Source organism: Pholcus phalangioides, unplaced genomic scaffold, assembly GCF_987345545.1.
Source record: "Pholcus phalangioides strain wild (caught in Gottingen) unplaced genomic scaffold, Ppha-v1.0 ptg000022l_1, whole genome shotgun sequence".
NCBI classification, from domain to species: Eukaryota; Metazoa; Arthropoda; class Arachnida; order Araneae; family Pholcidae; genus Pholcus; species Pholcus phalangioides.
The window spans coordinates 31,437,488-31,460,031 of NW_028301615.1; the positions used below are offsets into that span (position 1 = coordinate 31,437,488).

At 32.6% G+C, this 22,544-nt stretch overlaps 1 protein-coding gene across 2 annotated transcripts in view; it reads right to left on the reverse strand.

The window, feature by feature from the left end:
* Positions 1-18,749, reverse strand: part of LOC149070189 (proton channel OtopLc-like) — a 96,165-nt gene extending 77,416 nt beyond the window's left edge. Inside the window, exon 1 of one of the 2 annotated variants that reach the window (XM_089249766.1) lies at positions 18,408-18,749. The gene's annotated coding sequence lies outside the window, so the exon portion shown is untranslated. Of the gene's footprint in view, positions 1-13,584; positions 13,702-18,407 lie in introns of those variants that run through there. The other variant, XM_089249765.1, reaches the window with a different exon arrangement.
* Between the last annotated feature and the right edge of the window lie 3,795 nt (positions 18,750-22,544).

The following is a 22,544-nucleotide window of genomic DNA, read 5'->3' on the forward strand; positions in this document are numbered from 1 at the left end:
AAAAATCTAACTTTGAAATCTAACTTTTCTAAGTTTAAAGATAAAACTGAAACACATTACAACGAAAATTTAAATTTTTTAGTGAGTTGAAAAATAAAAACACTAGGGAAATTTTTATTCTTATGAAAGAAATATAAGAAAATTAGGTATTTCATTGGATAAATATTTTTGTATAAAATAACCATTTATAAAAATTGTTTTTTCGGGTTCGAAGACCGTCGTCCGTTTGAGTTTGTTCTCAGGATCTGCTCAATTTCAAAGTTTCTTCTCTTCTATTATAGCTGTTTTTGTGCTTGTATATTTCAATAGCCTCTCTGTAGATTCGTGGGAAGAAGTGGTCAACATTAGCTATTACCTGTGTTTTGCTGAACTGTTATGCGCTTTACGACAACCACAGTGTACAGTTCAGCAAAACACAGGTAATAGCTAATGTTGACCACTTCTTCCCACGAATCTACAGAGAGGCTATTGAAATATACAAGCACAAAAACAGCTATAATAGAAGAGAAGAAACTTTGAAATTGAGCAGATCCTGGACACCCGCTCTCAGAAGAACAAGAACCTTCCCCTTCAAGGTCCGGCAACAGAATGATGACAACAGCCAATCAAATAACTCCACATCTCTCGGCCAATCAGGTTCTACCAGCATAACAACTGTTTACAATACGCTGCCAGCCATAGAATCAACTGACCAATCACAAAACAATAGTGTAGTTCAAGCCACTTATGTGCATAAATACAACCTGAGACTCCGGAAAACTTGACTTTGATCCAGTTTATCAATTCTCCTGAAGATGCCAACCACTAGTGTTGGGGAAACGTTGAGAACAAACTCAAACGGACGACGGTCTTCGAACCCGAAAAAACAATTTTTATCAAATGATGGCCGCGAAAACCTTATAAACTATAACCATTTATATTCATGCATGTGTCGATATGGTTATTAAAAAATAGCCTAGTCAAAAAAAAACAAAAACTGTACTATAGTTTACTTTTATGTCAAGTAAAATTATGCTATTCCACGTAAAAGAGCATATAAAGTTGCATGAGCAATGATTAAATAACAAAAATATGGCAAGAAATGTGAGATTTTCAACGACACTGGAATAAAATAGGTCGTGACGGCTAAACTATACATCCCATATCAAAAATACGTCAAGTAGCATTGAACCGTACAGCTGTTCAAATTATGAGTAAAATGCATTCGATTCCCGTCCGAAATAAGAAAACTACAAAAATTTAGCCATGTATTACCATCAGGCACCTTATATGATAAAATATACGTACAATTTTGACTTCAATTCAAAGTCTCACAGTTTTTCCCGTGGGTTCACGCAAGTGTAAAATGCCACTCTAATAGTATCAAATGCCCAATATGGTATGGATAATGAAGAAAAATTAGTTGCAAATGGAATCTTGATATCACATTATCAATGTGAGGAGGAGGAGGGGAAGAGGAAAACTTGAATGGAAATCGATTTCATGCTTTGCCAAGTTTCAAAGCGTGACTCGTGTTCCACTCACAAAAGACTCTTCGGATCACTATCGTGATCGGAACTTATCATCGTCAACGATGTTGCAATGTTTCCATCCTTTAATGTTGTTCCATCTTTTCCTTCAACGCAACTCATTCTCTTGGATATCCGCTCAATTATACATAAGCCCCCGATTCCTTCTACGCAAGCCTGAACATCGACTATAGAAACGGTTTTTCTTAAAGATGACTGTTATAGCTTTCCATGTGATTGTCATGATGATTAAGAACATGCTCGTTAATTCGAATTGCTGATTATACCGATTTCACAGAATTATTTGTCCCTGCAGCTGCGTAGTTCGAGTGGTGTATTGTGAAGTTGATTGAATGGTATCATCTCAACTGCTCGAGCCATAAGACGTTTCTCAGGGTAGTTATTTTACGTTATAACGATATGTATTACTATATTTTTTTTCCTGATATTTACTGAATGGCTTCCAATATTGACGAGAATATATGAATGGGTCAAAGTTACAGTGGTGTAAGTCAATAATTCTCATTTTGAGAAAAAGGTTTCACTAGAATTCTTGTCATAAGTTCTCATGTTAAAAATTTTGTGATTTCACAATTTAGAGGCGAACTATTGAAAAGATGTGACTTGGTTCATTTTTCTTTTAAAGTTTAGCACTTCCAGATTTCATTTCTGTACTTGGTCAGAATTGTTGAAAATGAGACTGGCACCACTGTAACTTTAACCCGTCCATATACATTATGTGTATATCAGTCTTGTAAATCAATTTTCTGATCAAATCAGCTACACTTCTGAGAGGTTGTAGTAAAAAAATACCTCTCAAATATTCATACCTCAAGAACCATATGGAGCAAATAAAAGTTTTCGGTATCTACGGTACGAATAAGATTTCATATATCAAATCCAGAGGCACTTCATTATTGTGTTTGGGTATCAAGCTCGTGGTATTCTACCATAACGAAATCATTTTGAACTATACGTCAGAAAATACAAAATGCAGATAAACGTCAGTGGTGTCCACAAATATATTGCTTTTAGATGAATTTCGCGATATCCCGTTTACGTGAAAATTCATCTTCAGTTTTGGTTAAAAGACCGAATAGATTGCATTGCGCCTTAATGAGACAAAAATTGTATTTATAAAGATTGATATTGTATATTGTGAAGAAAAATATTCGTAATTAAGGAACTTTGAAGATATTATCAAAATTTTGAAGACTCAACCATACAGAACGTTGCTGACTCATCTCGATAACCAAAATTGACAGCTATTCTAGTCTATTCATGAAATTCAAAAGGGAAATCGCGTCTGTACTTAGATCATCATCAAATAATTATATTGCCATTCGGCTCTTCTAAATGAATAAATCAACTCACCACGATTTTGAGCTTTCCTCAAGAATGCATTCTCACATTTTTATCGAGATGGCATCGCTAGAAGCTCTCACCACCACCACCACTCACTATATCACACAAAAATCATTTCTGAACCCTTCTTGCCTAGGAACTGTCATAGTAAAGAGCACGAGCAGATCTCTTTCAACTGTGTGAGTAACTTCGGACACTAAACTGACCACAAGAACACATATTCAAGAGACTTATACCATACAGATCCCGTTTCCTCCCAGCTCCGAAAAGACAACCAATAATTGTCGTATCCTGTTGCATCCGCCGGCGTTAAGCTATACACTCGTGTTCAATCAGGCGACGCTCAATCACCAAAAACCATCGACATCGTCCACGTGAGATATATTACGTCACAGTAAATAACATGAGTAAATATCCCTCACCGATGGACGTCTTCAAGCGTTTCATGCGCGTTCGCCATCTTTTAATCTCCGTCCAAAAGACGCGCAGGATCAGTTTTCAAAGTCCTTCCCGAGACCAATTTTCCAGTGAAATTACGCACGGGTAGCATTCGATCAATTTGTACGACTTCGCAGTTGATTCCACCCGTTAGAATTAACCACACTCCTCAAATCCGACGGGCATGAATGAGCTTGTCTTTCTACTTGAGACAATGTTATTAGAATTCATACACACTCATCCACTCGTGACGGCCTCCTTGACAATGATCAATGCCAATTCCATCGTCCACAGATACCAAGAACCATCATCACCCACAGCGTAGATTCAAAAAGTCACGTGATGTATTCACATAATACACATAATAATGATAATCTTGTCTTATCACGTGAAGAAATCGTATTCGAAAGTGAAGAAAGGTATGAAATCGAGTCATGAGATCGCAATCATATTGACCAAATACACTGTGGCATCACATCAGAGCAGTCCTGGCGTCTATCTGAATGGGCATAATCTTCAAATGACCACAGTAAGTTTGTTTTTCATATGATAAAGTTTATTATTAGCTACTCTGACAACTATATTTTCTTAGATAAGATTTTTTATCTCTTTTATGGCAACACTACAGTGACGATTCAGCCTCAATACCTATTAGGGGCCGTTCAAGTATTACGTAAGCAAACTTTTAGCCATTTTGGACCCTCCATTATCCAACCCACCCCCCCACCCCCCCCTTGTCATCAAAAGTCAGCAAATCGGAACCCCCCCCCCACATCGATGATGACGTTATACTTGAATGACCCATTATTTAAAATTCTCATTACAGTCAAAAAAAATTTTCCTCTGGTGGAATTTAATCCAAGTTTGAAAGGTGTGGTGTGTTTTCAAGGCTCGGTGAAGTACAGTGAAACCTCGATATAACGATACTATGAAAAAAAATACTACAAGAAAACATATCGTTGCAGAGAGAGGCTGTCGTTATATCGAGAGGTAGCATCATCAACCGACGCAGCCAAATTTATGCGGCTGTTGTTGGAATCTCTTTTAAATTGGCGTTGTCAATTAGCCCACAAAATGCATTTATAAGTGTGTACTTACAGACCTCTGGGGAATTTCTAACCAAACGGTACATGCAGGAACGTGTTGTGTGTGAATATATACAGGGTGGGCAAAAAGTCCGTAGAAACTTAAAAAATTCGTGAAAACCGGAAAAATAACCGAAATAATAAACAATTTGCAAGGTTAGCATCGCTAGATCAGGGAGATTTTTTTTGACAGGGAAAAAATAACTAAAAAACAGCCGATAGATGGCGCTGACGTACACAAGTCAAAAATAAGATACGCAAATAACGAACAGAATGCCTCCAAATCGTTTATTCTAGCAATATGACCACCATCAGTGTCACGTAAACAACTTCACCAACAAAGCTTTATCCTTCGCTCTCAGCATCCTTGTTCACATACACGGTTTACAACGGTGAACTGATTGTGGATTAGGAGCGCAAGTTCTTATAACCGTTTGCATATTTCCAACGAAGTCGCTCGTGCCAGCGCCACCTATCGGTTTTTTTTTGTTTTTTTTTGTCAAAAAAATTCCCGTGACCTAGCTATGCTAACCCTGCAAATCGTTTTCTATTTCGGTTAGTTTTCCGGTTTTTATGAATTTTTAAAGTTTCTACGGACTTCTTGCCCACCCTGTATATGCGTGGCTTTTAACGTATTTATGTCATCAGAGTTACGCTTGTTTCGCGTTGTACTGGTTTTGCCATCTGTTTTCAATATTTTAACGTGAAATGTCAAATGTCTGAATTTCCCATGTTATGTAAGTATCGTGTCTCCCATTTGCTCTCTCCGCAGAGAGAGCAAATGGGAGACCGGTTTGCATTCGCACCTAGAAGTCAGAAATTCGCAGAAATTCCGGATAAAAACTACAGTAAGCAACGTACACATGGTACTTTTTAGAATGTTTTAGGTATTAATGGTAAAAGAGGTAGCTATACATGAGTATCGTATCACACGCGACTTGGCTGTTAATTGTTTTATAATACAGGGTGAGGACTGACATAACTACATTCAAAGACCACCTTGGATGTAGCTGTTACAGTAAATGTGATTGATCCGGTTGTTATGCATAATCACCGAACAATTTGGTAAGTTTGATAAATTTCCCTAAAATTAACACTTTTACCGGTGATTATGCATAATACCCAAGCGTCTCGTCGTTGAACATGATAAATCGAACTTATGATATACTATACATTATAATTCAACGTATAATGTATCATTACAGTCGAATCCCGTTTTAACGAATACCATTATAGCGAAAATCTCGTTTTAACGAACAGTCTTTTAATCCCCCAAATAAGTTTACGTAGGAGAAATGCAAATACCTCAAATTCCTTTATAACGAAATTTCGTTGTAACGAAGTGATTTCTCCGGTCTCTTGGAGTTCGTTATAACGGGATTCGACTGTATATCGGGATCTGACTATGTTGTTCTACATACTCGACTCATTTGGAATTTTTTTTATACTTATGAAATTCACCAATTTAACTAGGGTATTATGCATAATCACAGATAAAGCCGATAAATTTCAAGTATTCGTGAAATATACCAACGACACTTGTCTATTATGCCTAATCTCCGGTGAAAATGGAAATGTATTCAATATTTATCAAATTTACCAACGACGCTTAGGTATTATGCATATTCGGCGGTAAAAGTGATAAATTTATCAAACTTACAAGATGATTAGTAAGCATGCATGCATAATAACCGGTTATTATATATACTAACCAGTTATCTCATTTACTGTAACATAGCTGTAAAATATGTTTTGTCAAGATGTAAAATTCTAAAATTTCACTATAAAATTCGTTTTTACAACTCGAAATACCTTCACAAAAATCATGTTCCAAACTACAGAATAATATGCAAAGAACACTATCTAAGCTGAAGAAAACCTGTGATCTTTCAACCCTAATAGATTTCAAAGGAATCATTACCCTCGGGACAGATATCAAATCCTACTACATTATTATTCAATGCAATGTATTATCAACAAATGTCTTCCGCATTCACGATTCACGAAAAACAGATATAACTTCCTTAGAAATTCACATTAAGAAGGCATTTGAACAAATCATATATACATAACGAAAAGAAAGTTTCATTTCTTCCCTCTTGAATTTAAATCCCTTCCTTTAATTCATGCGGATAAATTTACCTCATGGATACCATTCGTATTTAAAGAGAAAAAATCTTTAGGGTAACTTCATGTACATTATAATGATTTTTTTTTAATATCTTATATCAGTAGTTCTTTACTTTTAATATTTAAAAAATAAATAGCCCGGCTTTTTAATCTCACTCTGTTTAGGACCTAAATCGGGGGTCTTCAACGCATGGCCAATGGGCCACATTTGTTCATCGGAGCTATTTTCTGTGGCCCGCCGAACAGAAAAGAACAGTCTTTAGAAATCGCCAAAAATATTGAAAGAGAATTTAGGGAAAAAAAATTGATTATACCCGCAGACCAGTGAGAGGCGGAGCAAATTACCTCCAAGAATTTCAAGAATTTTTCAATTCGATTTCAGAATTTTTGAAAGAAATAATTTCGGAATTATTGAAATTATTCCGTCAAATGTTTTCAGAATTAATGAAAGAAATAATTTCGGAATTAGTGATAGAAATTATATCATTGCTGATGAAAAAAATAATTACAGAATTATCGGAATAAAGAGTGACGGAATCATTTCAAGTAATTTCAGGATAACTATATAAAAAAAACAATTAGATATTTCTTTTCCAGAATTTGTGGCAGACATGATTTCAGAATTAATGAAAATTGGTAATTAATGATATTATGATCTCAGAATAAATGAAGTGTTCAATTATTTTGGGTTCCTATTTAATTCACTCAGCCTTCCTCGCCCCCCCCCCCCGTTGGCTTTTCTGTTAAGATGTCATTGTGTCATTTTAAATATGGAGAGAGAGATTCCATCTTATAATTCTAAACACCTCAGTACGAGTTGGTGACCTCGTGGGAAGTTTCAATTTGGCCCACCAGCTCTGGAAGTTTGAAGACCCCTGGCCTAAATCCTCATGTTACATAATTTTAATCAGTTTTCGAATTTTTACAGTTATTTGAACATAGTACATCCATTTAACATTCCAGAAATAATTCAAACTGTAGATCTCAAGCCCAATAAAATTAAACAAATGAATAAACCAGCCAACTTCAATCAACTTTTAACTAATTCAAATTAGTTAATTCATTTCAATTTTGATATTCATTCAATAAGTTTAGCTAGGAGATTAATTCGAGATGGGTGTTCTGAGCATAGATTGTGATCTATGTTCGAATGAAATATATGTTATGCAAATGAAAATGACCAAATTTTACTCTTACAAAAAAATATATTTAATCTAATAAAATTTAAAATTTATCTCAATATTGGTATTTTATATAATAAGAGATTTAGATCTGAAACCATTAACGCGTACCAATTTACTTATTATATGATGAGCATAAAGTGTCACTATGTTTTGCATGTAATACATATATTAGATGAAAATGAACAAATTCTACTCTTTAATCTTCCAAAGAAGGTAGAGGTTATGCAATTTTATTTTTTTATTTTTTGCAATTTTCTATCAAAAATTTCATTTAATTTTTTTTAAATCGATATTTTTATCATAAATATTTACATATATATTTACATATATATTTACATATATATTTACATATATTTCAATACAAATATTTGAATATGATTTTTCCTCAAATCGATTATCTCTCAAATAGCTTTTCAACTTGCTACACTAGAATTTTCACAAAAATTATAAAAAAAAATCAAACATAATTAGATTTTGTTCTTTGTAAAAATAAATAGTTTATTTTTACCGTTATATAAGACCTAGAATAAATTGTATATTCAATAACTTTTAAATTGTTTCTCAAGTTTCCTCAAAGTTTTTTTTATTGTATTATTACTTTTCCATTTACTTCTTCCTTATTTAAGAAAAAAAACTTCATTCACAAATTTTGAAAAGAAAAAATATTAACATTTATTCTCTTTGGTTCCTCTCTTTGTATCATTTTTAGAGCGGAATTATTCTATTAAATAAATTTTGATATTCTTTTGAAATCTTATAATAATGTAGATTTTTAACCCCAATTTTTTTACGCTTTCTTAATTAAAATTAACTTTTCTGAATCAACTGTTATTACTCAACTTGGCTTGATATTTATTATTCGTGAAGAGCAATGACTGACAATTTCCATAAAATTAGATGAATATTTCCCCCTGAGAAAATGCGAAAGAATTTAAATTAGTTTTGAAGAAAAGGGTTTTATAGAAAAAAAGTTATTCTCTCGCTCTTATGGTAAAAATTGTCTTGAATTTAAATACGATTAGAAAATTCTCTTATATTTGAATATAATAAGAAAATTCTCTTAAATTTATATGTGAGAAAAAATTTCATATAATTTCAAATATTATAAAGAATTTTCTTAAATACAAATATGCTAAAAAAATTCTAAACAGTTTTTTAACAGCTGGCTGATGCGAGAAGATATATATATGAATAGCGGAGAGTGACGTCATCCTTGGATAAAAAAATTCCCCTAAAAATGTGTGCATGTGCATGGAAAATCTGTGTATTTTTTTTTAATTCATTAAAATTTGCGGAAAACCAAAATGTTTGTAAAAAGTTTAAAGTTGATCAATGTTGCAAAAAAATATTAAATTCTCGAAAATAAAAACATTTGTGGAAAATTAGCACCATTAATAGAATTATTATATTATTATATAAAATATTTATTATTTGAGCCTTTGTACTTTTTAAAAATATATATTGCCCTGTAATTACTATAAATACTATTTTAATTTTTTCAGACGTAATTGCGTAATTAGTATTTAATTAAAATAAAAGAATCTTATTGTTCACTAGTTTCTTTATTTAAAAAAAATAATTAATTAATTAAATTTCTTTTATTGTGGATCAGAATCAAGCTAATTTCATCTTGAGCACACTTCAAAGTTGCCGTACGAGTGCTCTATTTGTTATGGTGGGCATACAGGGTGCTCATGATTCGAAAAAAATTTAAGATCCCTATTTTAGGTAGATAATCTTCGCTTTTAAATCCGATTATAAATTTTTAATGCAAGCCTAAAGTTGGTAAAATACTCAGATTTCAAAAATATAACAAAATGTGAAAATCAGTTTCCAATTTTTATGTATAAATACTTCAAATCATCAATGATATTGTATTTTTCCCTCTCAAAACAGTTAAATATGATTACGTTCTCAGCTTCGCAATTCCGAATTATAAATCTCACGCATGTACACCATTTTTGATGAAATATTTCATCAAAAATGGTGTACATGCGTGAGACATACATATTTCTAATTTCGTTTCTAACTCGTTCTCGTGTATTGACCCTCACTAATTATCAAAAAAACAAATTGTTTGCAAAATATTTATTTTTATATAACTGAGAAAACATTGCGTGAAAAGGAAACATAGTTCGAATTGTACAAAAGAGTATGATTTCGACAAAAAAAAAATTGAGAAGAAAATAAGACCGGAAGAAACAATTAGAGCATGAAATCGCATTTAGATGTTACACAAAGAGAAGAATGGAATGCTTCATGGGAGAAAATAAGAAGACCATAACCACATAATATAACTTAGTTAAAACAAGAACATGATGACATATTCGCTATCTGGTTCACTCGTTCATTCATGTGAATGAGCTCAATTAACCGTTCATCATGAGTTTGTATTTAATCGTGATTACGCATGTCATAAAACTGCTACCAATTAAAGTTCAAATAATTCATCATTTCTTCATGTCTTTGTTACGACATAAATTAATACACAAATAGAACATTTTGAAAGAAGATAATATCAATGAGTACGTAACACTGAAAATTATCTCGGTAGAAAAAGAGTAATTTTAGAAAAAAAAAAATTTACAACATATTTAAATCTAAGAGAATTTTTTCAATATTTAAATTTAAAAGAAGTTTTTTATATATTTAAATTTTTTTTATCATATATAGTTTTAAATGAATTTTTTTATATTTTAATTAAAGAGAATTTTATTAGAATTCAAATTTATTGATATCATTGATAACTCAATTCTACCTAATTTTATTATCGCGAATATTTTTAGTGAGAAATACATCTATGATATACATATATGATTTATAATCTTTATTGATATTTAATGAATTTTTATGTGCGGCATTTCTTTGCGTGTGCACCGCTTCTTTATAAAATGGAAATTAATCTTCACACATGGGGTTTTCTGATATTCTTTTCCAACAAATGTTCATTAGAAAACGCTTTTTTGATGTTCGGAATCAATTCTTGAGTACTGGAAATTAAATTAGGTGATGTTTGTATCTTGTACAATAATACCGGTCGTCCACTGAAACTTCTACGAGCGGAAACAAGTCGCGTGTATGCGCAAGAGTACTAAAGCGGTCTCGTTCATACACGCGACTTGTTTTCGCTCGTAATCGCTTCCAATGGACAACCGGCCTAATATAATGCTCATTATTATCTTACAATGTTCACATTATCAATTTCTTGAAGGTTGCGCATTTTTAAATAAAAAATTAATGAATTATTGGTACAAAATCAAACATTTTATGGTTTCAGAAACTTAATCTCCGTACTAGTAGAGAGTCATAGTTACTCCCGCCGTTTACTCGAGCTTGGATGAATTTCTTCACTTTGACATTCAGAGCACTGGGCAGAAATCGCATCGCGTCAACACCGCTCACCGGCCGTCGCGATGCTTTGTAATGCAACATATAAGCCATTTGACAAATGGCTTATATGTTGCATTGAGTTGATGGCTGTCTTCATGGGGAGAACGACGCGAGTAATTCGAAACTTGCGAGCACGGGGCAAGGGGAGCCACCACTATAAATCTTTGCTAACTTTTCCGACACAACTCTGCCTCTTTTGAGGTAACGGAAGTGAAGTGCTTTTCATTAGTCCGGGGCTGTGAGCGGTTCTATCTATCTATCTATCCGTACTAGTAAAGACTAAAAAATTGCGGGTATAGTTTATACTATATACCCGCGCCGCACACAATTTTTACTTTTTATTCTAATTATTTTATTTCTTACAGATTGACACAACTCATTGATGTTAGTTTTATTGATTATTTAACAAAAATGATGCCGAATACCATCCGGCAACACATAAAAGTTGTTGACAAATGAGTGTTGACATTAAATGATGTGAATGACATTAATGAACGATTGTTGTCACCGATTTTTAAAACAAATTATGTGACGATAATATTTTGAAGTGTAATCAGTTGGTTGAAAATTGTTCTTAATTCACTAAAATTGATTGATTAAAATAAATGAAGTATTTCTTGACCTGTTTGCCTCGGCGCTTGCGTTTTAAAAATATAATTAAAATGTCTTGCGATGTCTACGTAAGTATTTAGAATCGATCGTCACAAGAAATTGACAATAAACATTATCGTGTAACATTCAAATATCAACTTATTCATAATTGGTTCTGAGCATCTTGTGACAAATATTTGTTTCCAGAATTGAAAAAAAAATTATTGGCATGAAAACAAATTTCACAATGAAAAGATGCGTCTAAATCCGTTGCAAAATTGTGTCGAAATTATCATTTTAATGTTTGTTTGTTTTTACGACTGCGGCGCTTACACCAAAATATATAGTGAATAATATGTTAGAATATTGATAATATTCTAGTAAATAATGATGAAAAACCTGAATGAAACAAAAAAGAACAAATTTTCATTTAATTCCCAGAATTTTTTAAATTTTGACACATGATATTTCTATCTTCTAATATGAAATTCTTTTAGCGTAACCATTCAATTTAAATTGCTTTTAAATATTGATACAAATACAAAAACAAAGGCCACAGCAGGCAAACTGCCCAACGAGGTTGAAAATGAACAAAAAATTCCCTTAAAAATTAGTTGTCAAACATGATACATAAAAATTCAGCAACACCGGAAAGTACAGTGAATAATGTATTAGAATATTGATATATTATTTTAGCATATTGATGAAAAATCTGAATGAAGCAAAAAATAACATGGGTTTTTTTCTATTAATCAGTAATTTAAAAAAAAATTATTTATTTAAAAAATTAATAAATTTTTTTTAGCAAAAAACTTGAGATATGTTTTTGACTTCCAATGTGAATTTTGTTTAGCATAACAGTTGAATTTTAATATTCGTTGAATATTAATACAAAAACAAAGGCCACAACAGTCAAACTGCCCAGCGAGATGCCCGAAAAAACAAAAAATATGGTTATCAACTATATTTAAAAATTCAGGAACCAAAAGTTCAGGAACCAAAAGATAAGAAAATACTGCTGAGTTTTAAATATTGATGAAAGAACCATTTTTCCATATATTATTCCTTTAAGTGTACCAATTTGTTACAACTGTTTTATCAGCCTTAATTCGTCCTTTTCACCTGTTTTTAATACATCCATATATCAAGGGAATATTGTTAAGGAAATGAAAAATTGGTTTATAACGTCTTCCCTTAGGCTTAAAACACTTAAGGAAACCAAACAGCCCGGGATGTATACGTATATCGAACACACCTAATCGCATTCATTAGACAAATTACTCTCCTTAATAACACCGGTGCAACGAGTCATGGTAAAAACAACTTGAAGAACTGCTCGCGTCCAAGAAGAGTTAAGAGGCAGAAGCCAAGGTCGATAATAAGTCACGTGTGGTATTTAAGAGAAAAAAAAATGGTGAAAAAGAATTCCAATAATAACAATAACAATAAATAAATAAAGGTTTTTCTAGGGCAATGCACTCAGCCACGGAGAGAAACCTAGTAAAATTGCAAAACTTTCTCTCATTTCGTCTTCTTGGACGGAATTTATTCTTCTCAGAAATATTTGAATTCTTCATTCATTCATTCATTCATTATCATACGATTTTCTTTTTACATTTTTTTTTATTGTATGATGTTTCGACATAGGAAGCGGTCAAGTTTGTCGTGCGTATCTCGAACGGATTTGTCTTTATACACACACGTATATTGTGAAACTAACAAAGAACTTAAAAAGTTATTAACATTTTATATCTTAAAGAAAATATATTATTCTTCCGCGTTCGTTTTACATCAAATATATAATATTCAAGATACATAATTACAAGAAGTGATTGTGCATGCTTGGACAGTCTATCCTACGATATAAGTAATATTTTCAGTTATTTCACTTACGTAATTTTTTTTTCCTATAAGTTCACTCGGGATAATGTTGTAATCTCTAGAGTATTCTGAAATTTTATGCCTGTGGATAAACGAGCGTCTTTCGTGACCTTGTTATAGAAAATCAATAAAAATCCTCAAAAATCTTGAAAAGTCAGAAGTTTGTTTTTATCTGCTTTTCCTCGCTGAACCTTGTTTATTTGCACTTTTCCCTCTATTCTGAGATTACAGGGGCAAAAAAAAACACATAAATATTGTGAAACTCTTGAGGGGGCAATAGTAGAAATACGCAGTTTCCGACACGTAGAAAAGATCCACGAGCCGTAAAGCGTATGGATAGTTTGAGTGAATTTTCTGTAAAAATTCTATTTTCAGCCTTGGGTAATATTTGATAACAAATATTGAGGTTGTTGTTTTTTACAAATTTATTTTCAATTTTATCGTCACGATGATGTTAAGACAAAAAATGGTAAAAGATGCCCAATGAATGAGAGAACAATTTGATGATTTCCTGTTGCATTTATCCTCTACTTTGATTAATGTACTTCCATTTTTATTTTCAAATAAATCTACCGGCAGACTCCAACAATACAGTTGATTGTTGACTGGGACACCGATATGTCTTATGAAAGATATAGATATTTCACAAGACATATCGGTGAATGAAATATGGGTATTACAATTTCTTGTCAGTAAAAAGAATTCTTCCATCTTACCATAGTAATACAGCTGTAAATGTCAAAGAGGATTTTCTTGTCTGATCCTTACAGCTTATCCTCATTCTTGTTGATTTATCCGTGAATAATAGAAGGAATGACAAGAGGAACACGTGCAGAGCACGAGTGAAAGTCACGTGGAAGCAAATCTGGACCGAGAAATGGTGGTTTCTAGTCAGAACAGTCTTTTTCAGACATTTAGGTATTCAATAAGCATGACCTCCATGTAGAAAAGGCTGACAAGGCTACAGCACGAGGGCTCTCAGGTGAATCTTATTTTTTGTGTTTTATGCATGATAATAGCTAATTTCATAGCAGCCTATAAAAAATCCTATCCTGGAGCTCCTACCCTAGTCATCCACACACCATTTAATAAAGATCATGGGCATATAAATGAATGTCCTATAAATTGCAGCTAAAATGATTGATACTGCAGCTCTTGAATTTTTTGATGCTATAGAGCCCGAGCATTTATTTTTTGGGGGGATTTTAAAGATGATTTTGCAGTTTTGAAGATCTGTGCACATCTTTATTTTATTTTTTTCCAATTTTCAGTTTTCATTTATTTGTTTTTTTTTCTTTTTTTGTGAAGAGAAATAATTTCGTTCAAATTTTTTCAGCCAAGATGATGAAGGGCATATTGATCTTCACAAAAAAAATTTCCCAGAATTTTATTGCTAAATTTTATGCAATAAATCACGTTTTTTCCGGAGACACTTTCTCATGGAAGCCATCTTAAACCACCCCCGTGAAAATTTAACTTTGAGTGCTGCCCTCTAATGAAACCCCTTAAATGTCATATTCACCATATTTCTAACTCAAAACACACAATCCTTTAAAAATTAACTCCCTGAGGATAAAAAAATTCTACAGTGGGAAAAAGCAACCCATTAATGTGAATTAATGGAGGCAGGGTGGTGTGCAACACTGAAATAATTTTTTTCTGCGATTTTCGTTGTTTATTGATATATTGATATAGAAATCTACTGATAATGACTAAAGCACATTAATAATGATATTCATGCTTTATGGATTAAAATTGCTGTTTGTTTTAGAATTTAAAAATACATAAAAGTCTTTAGGGACAAGTTAATCCTACAAAGAAAGAAAACGGTCCAACATCTTTTCCGAAAATTCATATTTAAATTGAAAATATATCAAAAAGAATTTATTTACTTAAAGATCTGAAAAGTACAGTAGAACATTTCACCATAACGGACAACTAAAAAAACTGTAAGAATTGTAAAATTGTTATGTAACCAGTTTAAAACTCGTTTTAAGTATTTAAAAAGTATTAACTCGTTCACAAAAAGCATTTCCAAGCAAGCAATTAAACATCTATCGTTTTTTCTTGTTTTGCGTGAATCTTGATGCACTGCCTGACTCATACCGCTCGCCAATTGAAAATTTAAGATTAATACAGTGTGTACGTACACATCTTTTTCAATTAAACCTATGTTGAAGACTGTGCTTTTTATTTTATATATAATAAGCACTTTTCACAGATAACTACTGTACTTTCATTGATGCACCCTGTACATTACACCGATTTAATAATTACCGTATATACTCGTGTATAAGCCGACGCGTATTCAGGACCACCAAAATCGCAATAAATTGAAAACCCGCGCATAAGCCGACCCCAAAAAATCCGTGCATTTCAGAGAAGGATAAGAAAAATCTTATATTTTCATGCAAAATGAATAGCTTGCGGAAATTTACAATAGAAAATAATTCAAACTTTTAATCCCTTTCTTCTGAGTCTCCAAGCTCATCGTAATCCATCAGATCATCATAAGGGGTGCGGCATCTTCGTTTTTATCTTCATTTGGGCTGTCTCATCACCATTGTCACTTTCAAAGAGGATATCATCTTCAGTTCCGTCCATCACGTTGCTGATGCAACACTTTTTGAAGGATCGGATGATAATTTCGGTGGAAACAGAATTCCACGCCTCATGTACCCATTGGCACACCAGGCCAATGTCAGGTTTCTTCAAGGCACCACTTTTTTTCGTAGTTTCTTTATCATCGGAACTCGATCTACAAATTCCTCAAATAGTCTTTAAGAGGCTTGTTGATGCTCACATCTAAAGGCTATACAATTGACATTAGCCCGCCTGGTATCGAAGGCAATGATATTTTCGATTTCTTTGCCTCGGCTTTTAAAATATCGGTTCAGTGGGGTTTGAACATATCCCCTACCAATAATGCCGGTTTCTTGAACACTGCTACAAAAATGACTACTGATTGCGGGGGGGGGGGGAGGGGGTCGATATTTTCTCATCAAAAACTGACCCGAGTATAAGAAGACCCTCCCCCCCCCCCCCACTTAAGGATTGAATTTTTCCACAAAAAAAACTCGGCTTATACACGAGTATATACAGTATATGTTATTAACTGACTAATATCATAAAGGGCAACCTTCAGCCTCTATTTGTCTGTTATAATGAGATTCTACTCTAGTTATAATTAATTAAAATATAAATACGTAAATTGTATTTTTCATCTAGAAATTGATAATGGAATCATTTTAATTGAATTAAAAGAATAGAATTTGAGAATGTTCACGAAATGTTTGATGAAATTAGTTCAATAAAATTTCGGATTAAAAGAGAAAATTTGATTTGCAAAAAAAAGAATTCTATACTACGAATGGAAAAAATAATTCTTCAAGATTGCATGGGAATAAATTTTATAATTTCTGAGTTCCTAATATCTCCAGCAATTTACTGATCCTCCTAAAATCTTCCATAAAAAATAAAATAATCCATATAAAATGTGAGAATAAAGTTTATACAAAATAAGATAACTGTTTTTATAATTGTAATTTAAAAATAAAGTTTTCTCGGCATCGCATAAGCCGCATGTATTTTTCATACAAGAGTTGAGAACTCTTGACAAAATACAAATATTTGAAGAAAAGAAAAATTTTTGTGCATTTTTTAGCTTACGTTCTCTTTGGGAATTTTATAATATTACGAAAAATATTATAATGGAGGAAAAATGTACATAAAAAAATTCTTAATTAAAGCTTTGAATCAGCCGCATACAAGAGCTGAAAGATAACTTTTGCAGGTATATAAGTCGTGGCATAATAACGGGAAATCACACAAAAAACCAAATAATAATAATAAATATTCATATAATTTGTTAAAATTAAAATGTAAGAGAAACTGAATATCCTACATTACGATTCAAACAGACCCGTTATTTGGGGGAGCAAGGACCAGGGTGAGACAATCAACCCCCCCCCCCCCGTCGGCTTTTACAAAAATTTAAAAAATGCAGTAGAAATGGACAGACAAGTTGAAATATATATATATATATATATTTCAGCTTGTCTGGTTTACATAGAAACCCAGGGAAAAAGTTGGAACGATAGGCCTGGACTCAAAATGATAATAACAATTCTAGAACACAGTGAACAATCTAAAAGAAGTTGTGAATTTCTAACACCCAATAAATTGATTATCTCACATAAAATTAATTTTTTTTTTTGTCTATCAACTCAATAAGCATAACTATCAAAACAATGTTTTTTTGTCTATCAACAATACACAACACAATATATTTCTTGGTGTTATATATATATATATATATATATATATATGGTTTCTTTTTTTTCTTTTGTTATCACTTATGCTGACAGATATGTATCGGCTATTGTTTTGTGGGCTTACAAGCTTGCTTATCCCCTTAATGTTTTGTAACTGTATCTATTTAAAAAAATTAAAGAGAAAAGATATTGAAAAACGGGCAATATGAAAATGTTCAAAAATGTTGATTGTGAAAATATTGAAAAAATGTTGCTTGTGAAAATATTGAAAAATGTTGATTGTGAAAATATTGAAAAATGTTGATTGTGAAAATATTGAAAAATGTTGATTGTGAAAATATTGATTGTGAAAATATTGATTATGAAAATATGGAATATGAAAATATAGAAAGATATTGATAAGTATTTTACAATATGAAAATATGGAATAATATGGAATATTAAAAAAAACATGGAATATGGAATATTAAAAAAACATGGAATATGAAATATTAACAATCATGGAATATGAAAATATTGACTGCGAAAATATTCATAAATCAAAACGATAAATTTACTTACTTTCTCAGGGCAACATATTTCCACAAACGTTGTAGAAACTAATTAGAAAACACTCAAAACCATCCGCAGAATAAAACGCTTTCACCGGCAGAAAACGTTGAAATTTCCCAACGTAGAGCAACAATAATTATCCAAGACACGAACCGGTATCCAGATTTCCATCTTAATTCTCAAAAAAAATAAATAAATAAAATAAATCAACACTGATGTATTTATTGTTCTTCTCTCAGTGTCTCTGGGACATTCTTTCACGTTAACACACAGACATAGAATATCAATAACAACAACACACACACACACACAATGGAGTAATGAGTATTGGCAACCGTTTGACACGGATCGAGTCTGGACTCGTTCTGGTGTCGGATCCGAAAAACGATTCTTTCTGCGCCCGCCAAAAAAAAAACGAAAACAAAATCGGCAAAAAAAAAAAGGTGTTTGATCACAGGCCAATGACTTGAAAAAGAGTAAGGGGAGGAAAGGAAACCTTACACAGTTTGTGGGTCCGATCCTTTAAAGTGTGTCGTTCCGCTAATAACACCGAAAAGAACACACGACGCTTTACTTTTTTTATTTCTAGGAGAAAGTGTTAAAAGGTGGAGAAAAGGCGTGGAATAAAAGAGAAAATGTTTTCTTTATTTTACTCCGAAAAACCGAGGGCGCAGAAGCGTTCACTATAAACAACTAATAATGATAAATAATGATTTAAAGACCCGAGAAACGCTCGTACCATCACGTGCGAACTGTTATAATAAATTCAACTCTCTTAATTCGCATTTTTTTCCCTTCTAAATCTGGTAAATTAATGAATTCAACAGCGTAACGAGACTTATTGTTAGTTGTAATTATTTTTTTGGGGGGGAGGGGAAATGTAATTATTCGGATTATTTAGCATTATTTGGAATTTTTATTCAAGTATAATAATTTATTTTTTTTGCAAAACCTTATGCAAGATTCTGATAGAAATTATTATTTAATTAAAATTTTGATGATTCGTACTATTATAGTGAAATTTCGATATGACGATACTCTGCGGATTAAGAAAAAAATATCTTTGTAGATGGATTATCGAGCAGTTTAACATTAGAGTATGGACATTTCCAGGCAAGACTTGAAAAAATATCTTTGTAGAGGGATTTATCGTTATGCATATAGAAACGTCCTCTCCACTTGTCAATACAAGATTCATCGAAAGACATTATACGCTCCAAGGTTCAAATATTCTATATGCTTCCATAGCTTAGATGGTAGAGCACTCGTTCGGCAAGCGAGAGACCGGGGTTCGAGTCCCCGTGGGGGAAGTGATGAATTTTCTTCCTTGTAATCTTCATCTCCACAAATAGTCTTTCGATGAATCTTGTATTTATCGTTATATCGAGTATTGTTGTAGACGGATTTATCTTTATATTGAGTATCGTTGTAGCGACGATTCACTGTTCTTTGGTAATTATGTATAATAATAATAATTACCAGTGGTGATTTGGCCTAGTTGCTTTTTAAGATACATTCCCAACCGGTGTGCATGCTTCTAAAGAGGTAGAACTGCTTTATTTATTTTTCATTATTAATTAATTGTGAGGAGCAAACAAGGTTAATCAGTTATCAATCTTAATTAATTAATTATGGATGAGGTCTAGAAGCTGCAGCTGCAGAATTTGGCGATATATGCCAGTGTTTCGGCAATTATAAGGTTGTCACGAATTGCCTCGATAATATCAAATTGTAGAATTCCTGCCTTAAAAGTACTAAATATTTTACACATAAAATTTTTATTATTTATATTAATTCTGGATCTTCATATAATTTTAAATATTCATACAATTATTCTATATTAATAATAATTATTATTTTAATTAATATAATCATTTCCATTTAATTGTTATATATTAATAATTATTATAAATGTATTAATAAATATTTATTTACTACAAATGCTTCTCAAGAAACAGATGAAATTGATATCATGATAAATTTTCTTATGTATAACGTTTTTTTAATTAAACTATTCAACTAAAGATTCCAGTAATGGTTCTAGAAATTATTATGATATCTTTATTATATTTATTTATCAGCAATGTATTCATTTTTCACTTATTATTATAGCAATCATCATTTATTACTTATTATCTATAAGTTCGTTATTTTTTTCAAAGAAATATTGTTTTATAAATTTAATATTTAGTTTTTCTAAATTCACAGTGTCATCATATTTAAATATATATATATATATTATAAATATGTACAAAACAGTGAAATTTATATTTGTATTTGATGTAAAAAATTGACAAATGCGACCCATAACTGAGAAATAATTTAAAAGGTAATTAAGTTAATTAATAAATTAAATTAATAGCTCGAAATTATTATTTTTTCTATCTTTTTAATTTGCGAAAAAATGTATGAAAATTATTCTTTTAATTGATAAAATAATTGTAAAATATCCAATTAAGTCGATCTCTACTCCTGGACTAGAAAGAAGAGGTTTCATGATCAGTGAGGAAATATTTCTCTTTTATGAAATTTAAAAATTATTAATAAATTTCAATTAACAGTTAAATTTAAACTCGGTAATTATAATTTATTCATTTTTCATCCAGTCCATTTTTTGACTTGCACCGAGAGTTCATCCTGTGTATGAGAGGGCTAATAAAACCTCAAAATTCATTATAACCACCAAATTTAGATATATTTTTGAATTTTAAAATATTTTAAAAACCCCCAATCGTAAATATCACTATTAAAGTCCACACATGATAGTCAATGAAACGGATAAACGAAGAGAGAGAACGAGCCATAGTATGCGAACGAGACTCGGATCAACGATCCATATCGATGAAAGTCTAGTATTTTGGCGGAAGTGACATACATTTTACATGCGTGAAATACATATAGCTGACATACATTTATGTGAGTACTAAAACAGATGTATGCCACGGTAAAAAAGAAAAGAATTTGTCTCTGAAATTATAGCCAAATAAGCAATTTATCCGAATTGACAGGCCCTGGCCAAGAAATAGATATTATAGGGTTGACCCGCTACAATTATCAGCGTCTTAAAACCTTTTTAAGCTTTTTATATCATATTTATGTTGTGGAGGGGGTTTTTAATACCCCGTAGTATGCAAAATCATCGATAGATCGATCATGAATCGGGTCGCTTGCTACAGTTGTTGGTAATTGAACTAGTGTGAGAAAAAAAAAATTTAAGCTTTTTTTTTCTCACAAGTATATACCGGGTGTTCCACGAGACACGGAAAACTCACAGGTGGCGGTACTCGCCGAAAACAGTTTATATATCACTGCTTGATATTCTTGGCTGACTGAATAAATGGCCGAGTGCGTGTATGTATTGGCGTCATGGGTGTCATTGGTATCACGCGTAATGAGTGCCGCGATACCAAATGGTCTTCAGCGAGGCTCCTCGCGACGGTACGAATAGACACAGGGGACCTGTAGTGAATCTGCTGCCTGTGTGTCCGAATGGCGTACAATGATGCAGTTGGCGCTGTGATGCGTGCTTGTCGAGTGATGTAATGGTCTTCTCGGATATTGGTCTGCCGAGGGCGTCCTGAGCCTGGCCGCGTACATGTTACCTTTCTCTCATCCACTACTACTTTCCCAAACATCAACTCTGGCCATATCGCTATATTGCAACTTCCAATGAGATGGGTTGGAAATGAAGGCGCGGTATCGGTGGTCGTCTCAAGTTCGTTAGGGAAAATATCTTATATTTATCCTCCATCGGATTTGAACCCGGAACAGCAACCTTGACGGTGGTAGACGAGGATCTTACCACACACCACGCCACTCTCTCACCCACTGTTCCCAACACCTCTTCAGAGTCAGATCGGTCTAAGTGGCGTGCTACTCGCCGAGCACCCGGCTTTCATCATCCCGATGATTCTTCCCCTCTCGAACTCTGATCATATTGTCTTCGATTGTGGCGTAACGGCATCCCTAACGGAAAAGCATCCCTTTGCAACAGATTAATAACAGGCAAAATTCCTCTGCGTATCTTTTTTTATACGCCAAGGAGAACGAAGTTCAACGCCCTCTGGGGGCATTACACATTGCGCAATCACGCTGTGCATCTAATCATTTGCATATCTGCCAGACACGTTTCGTTATGCTAAGTTT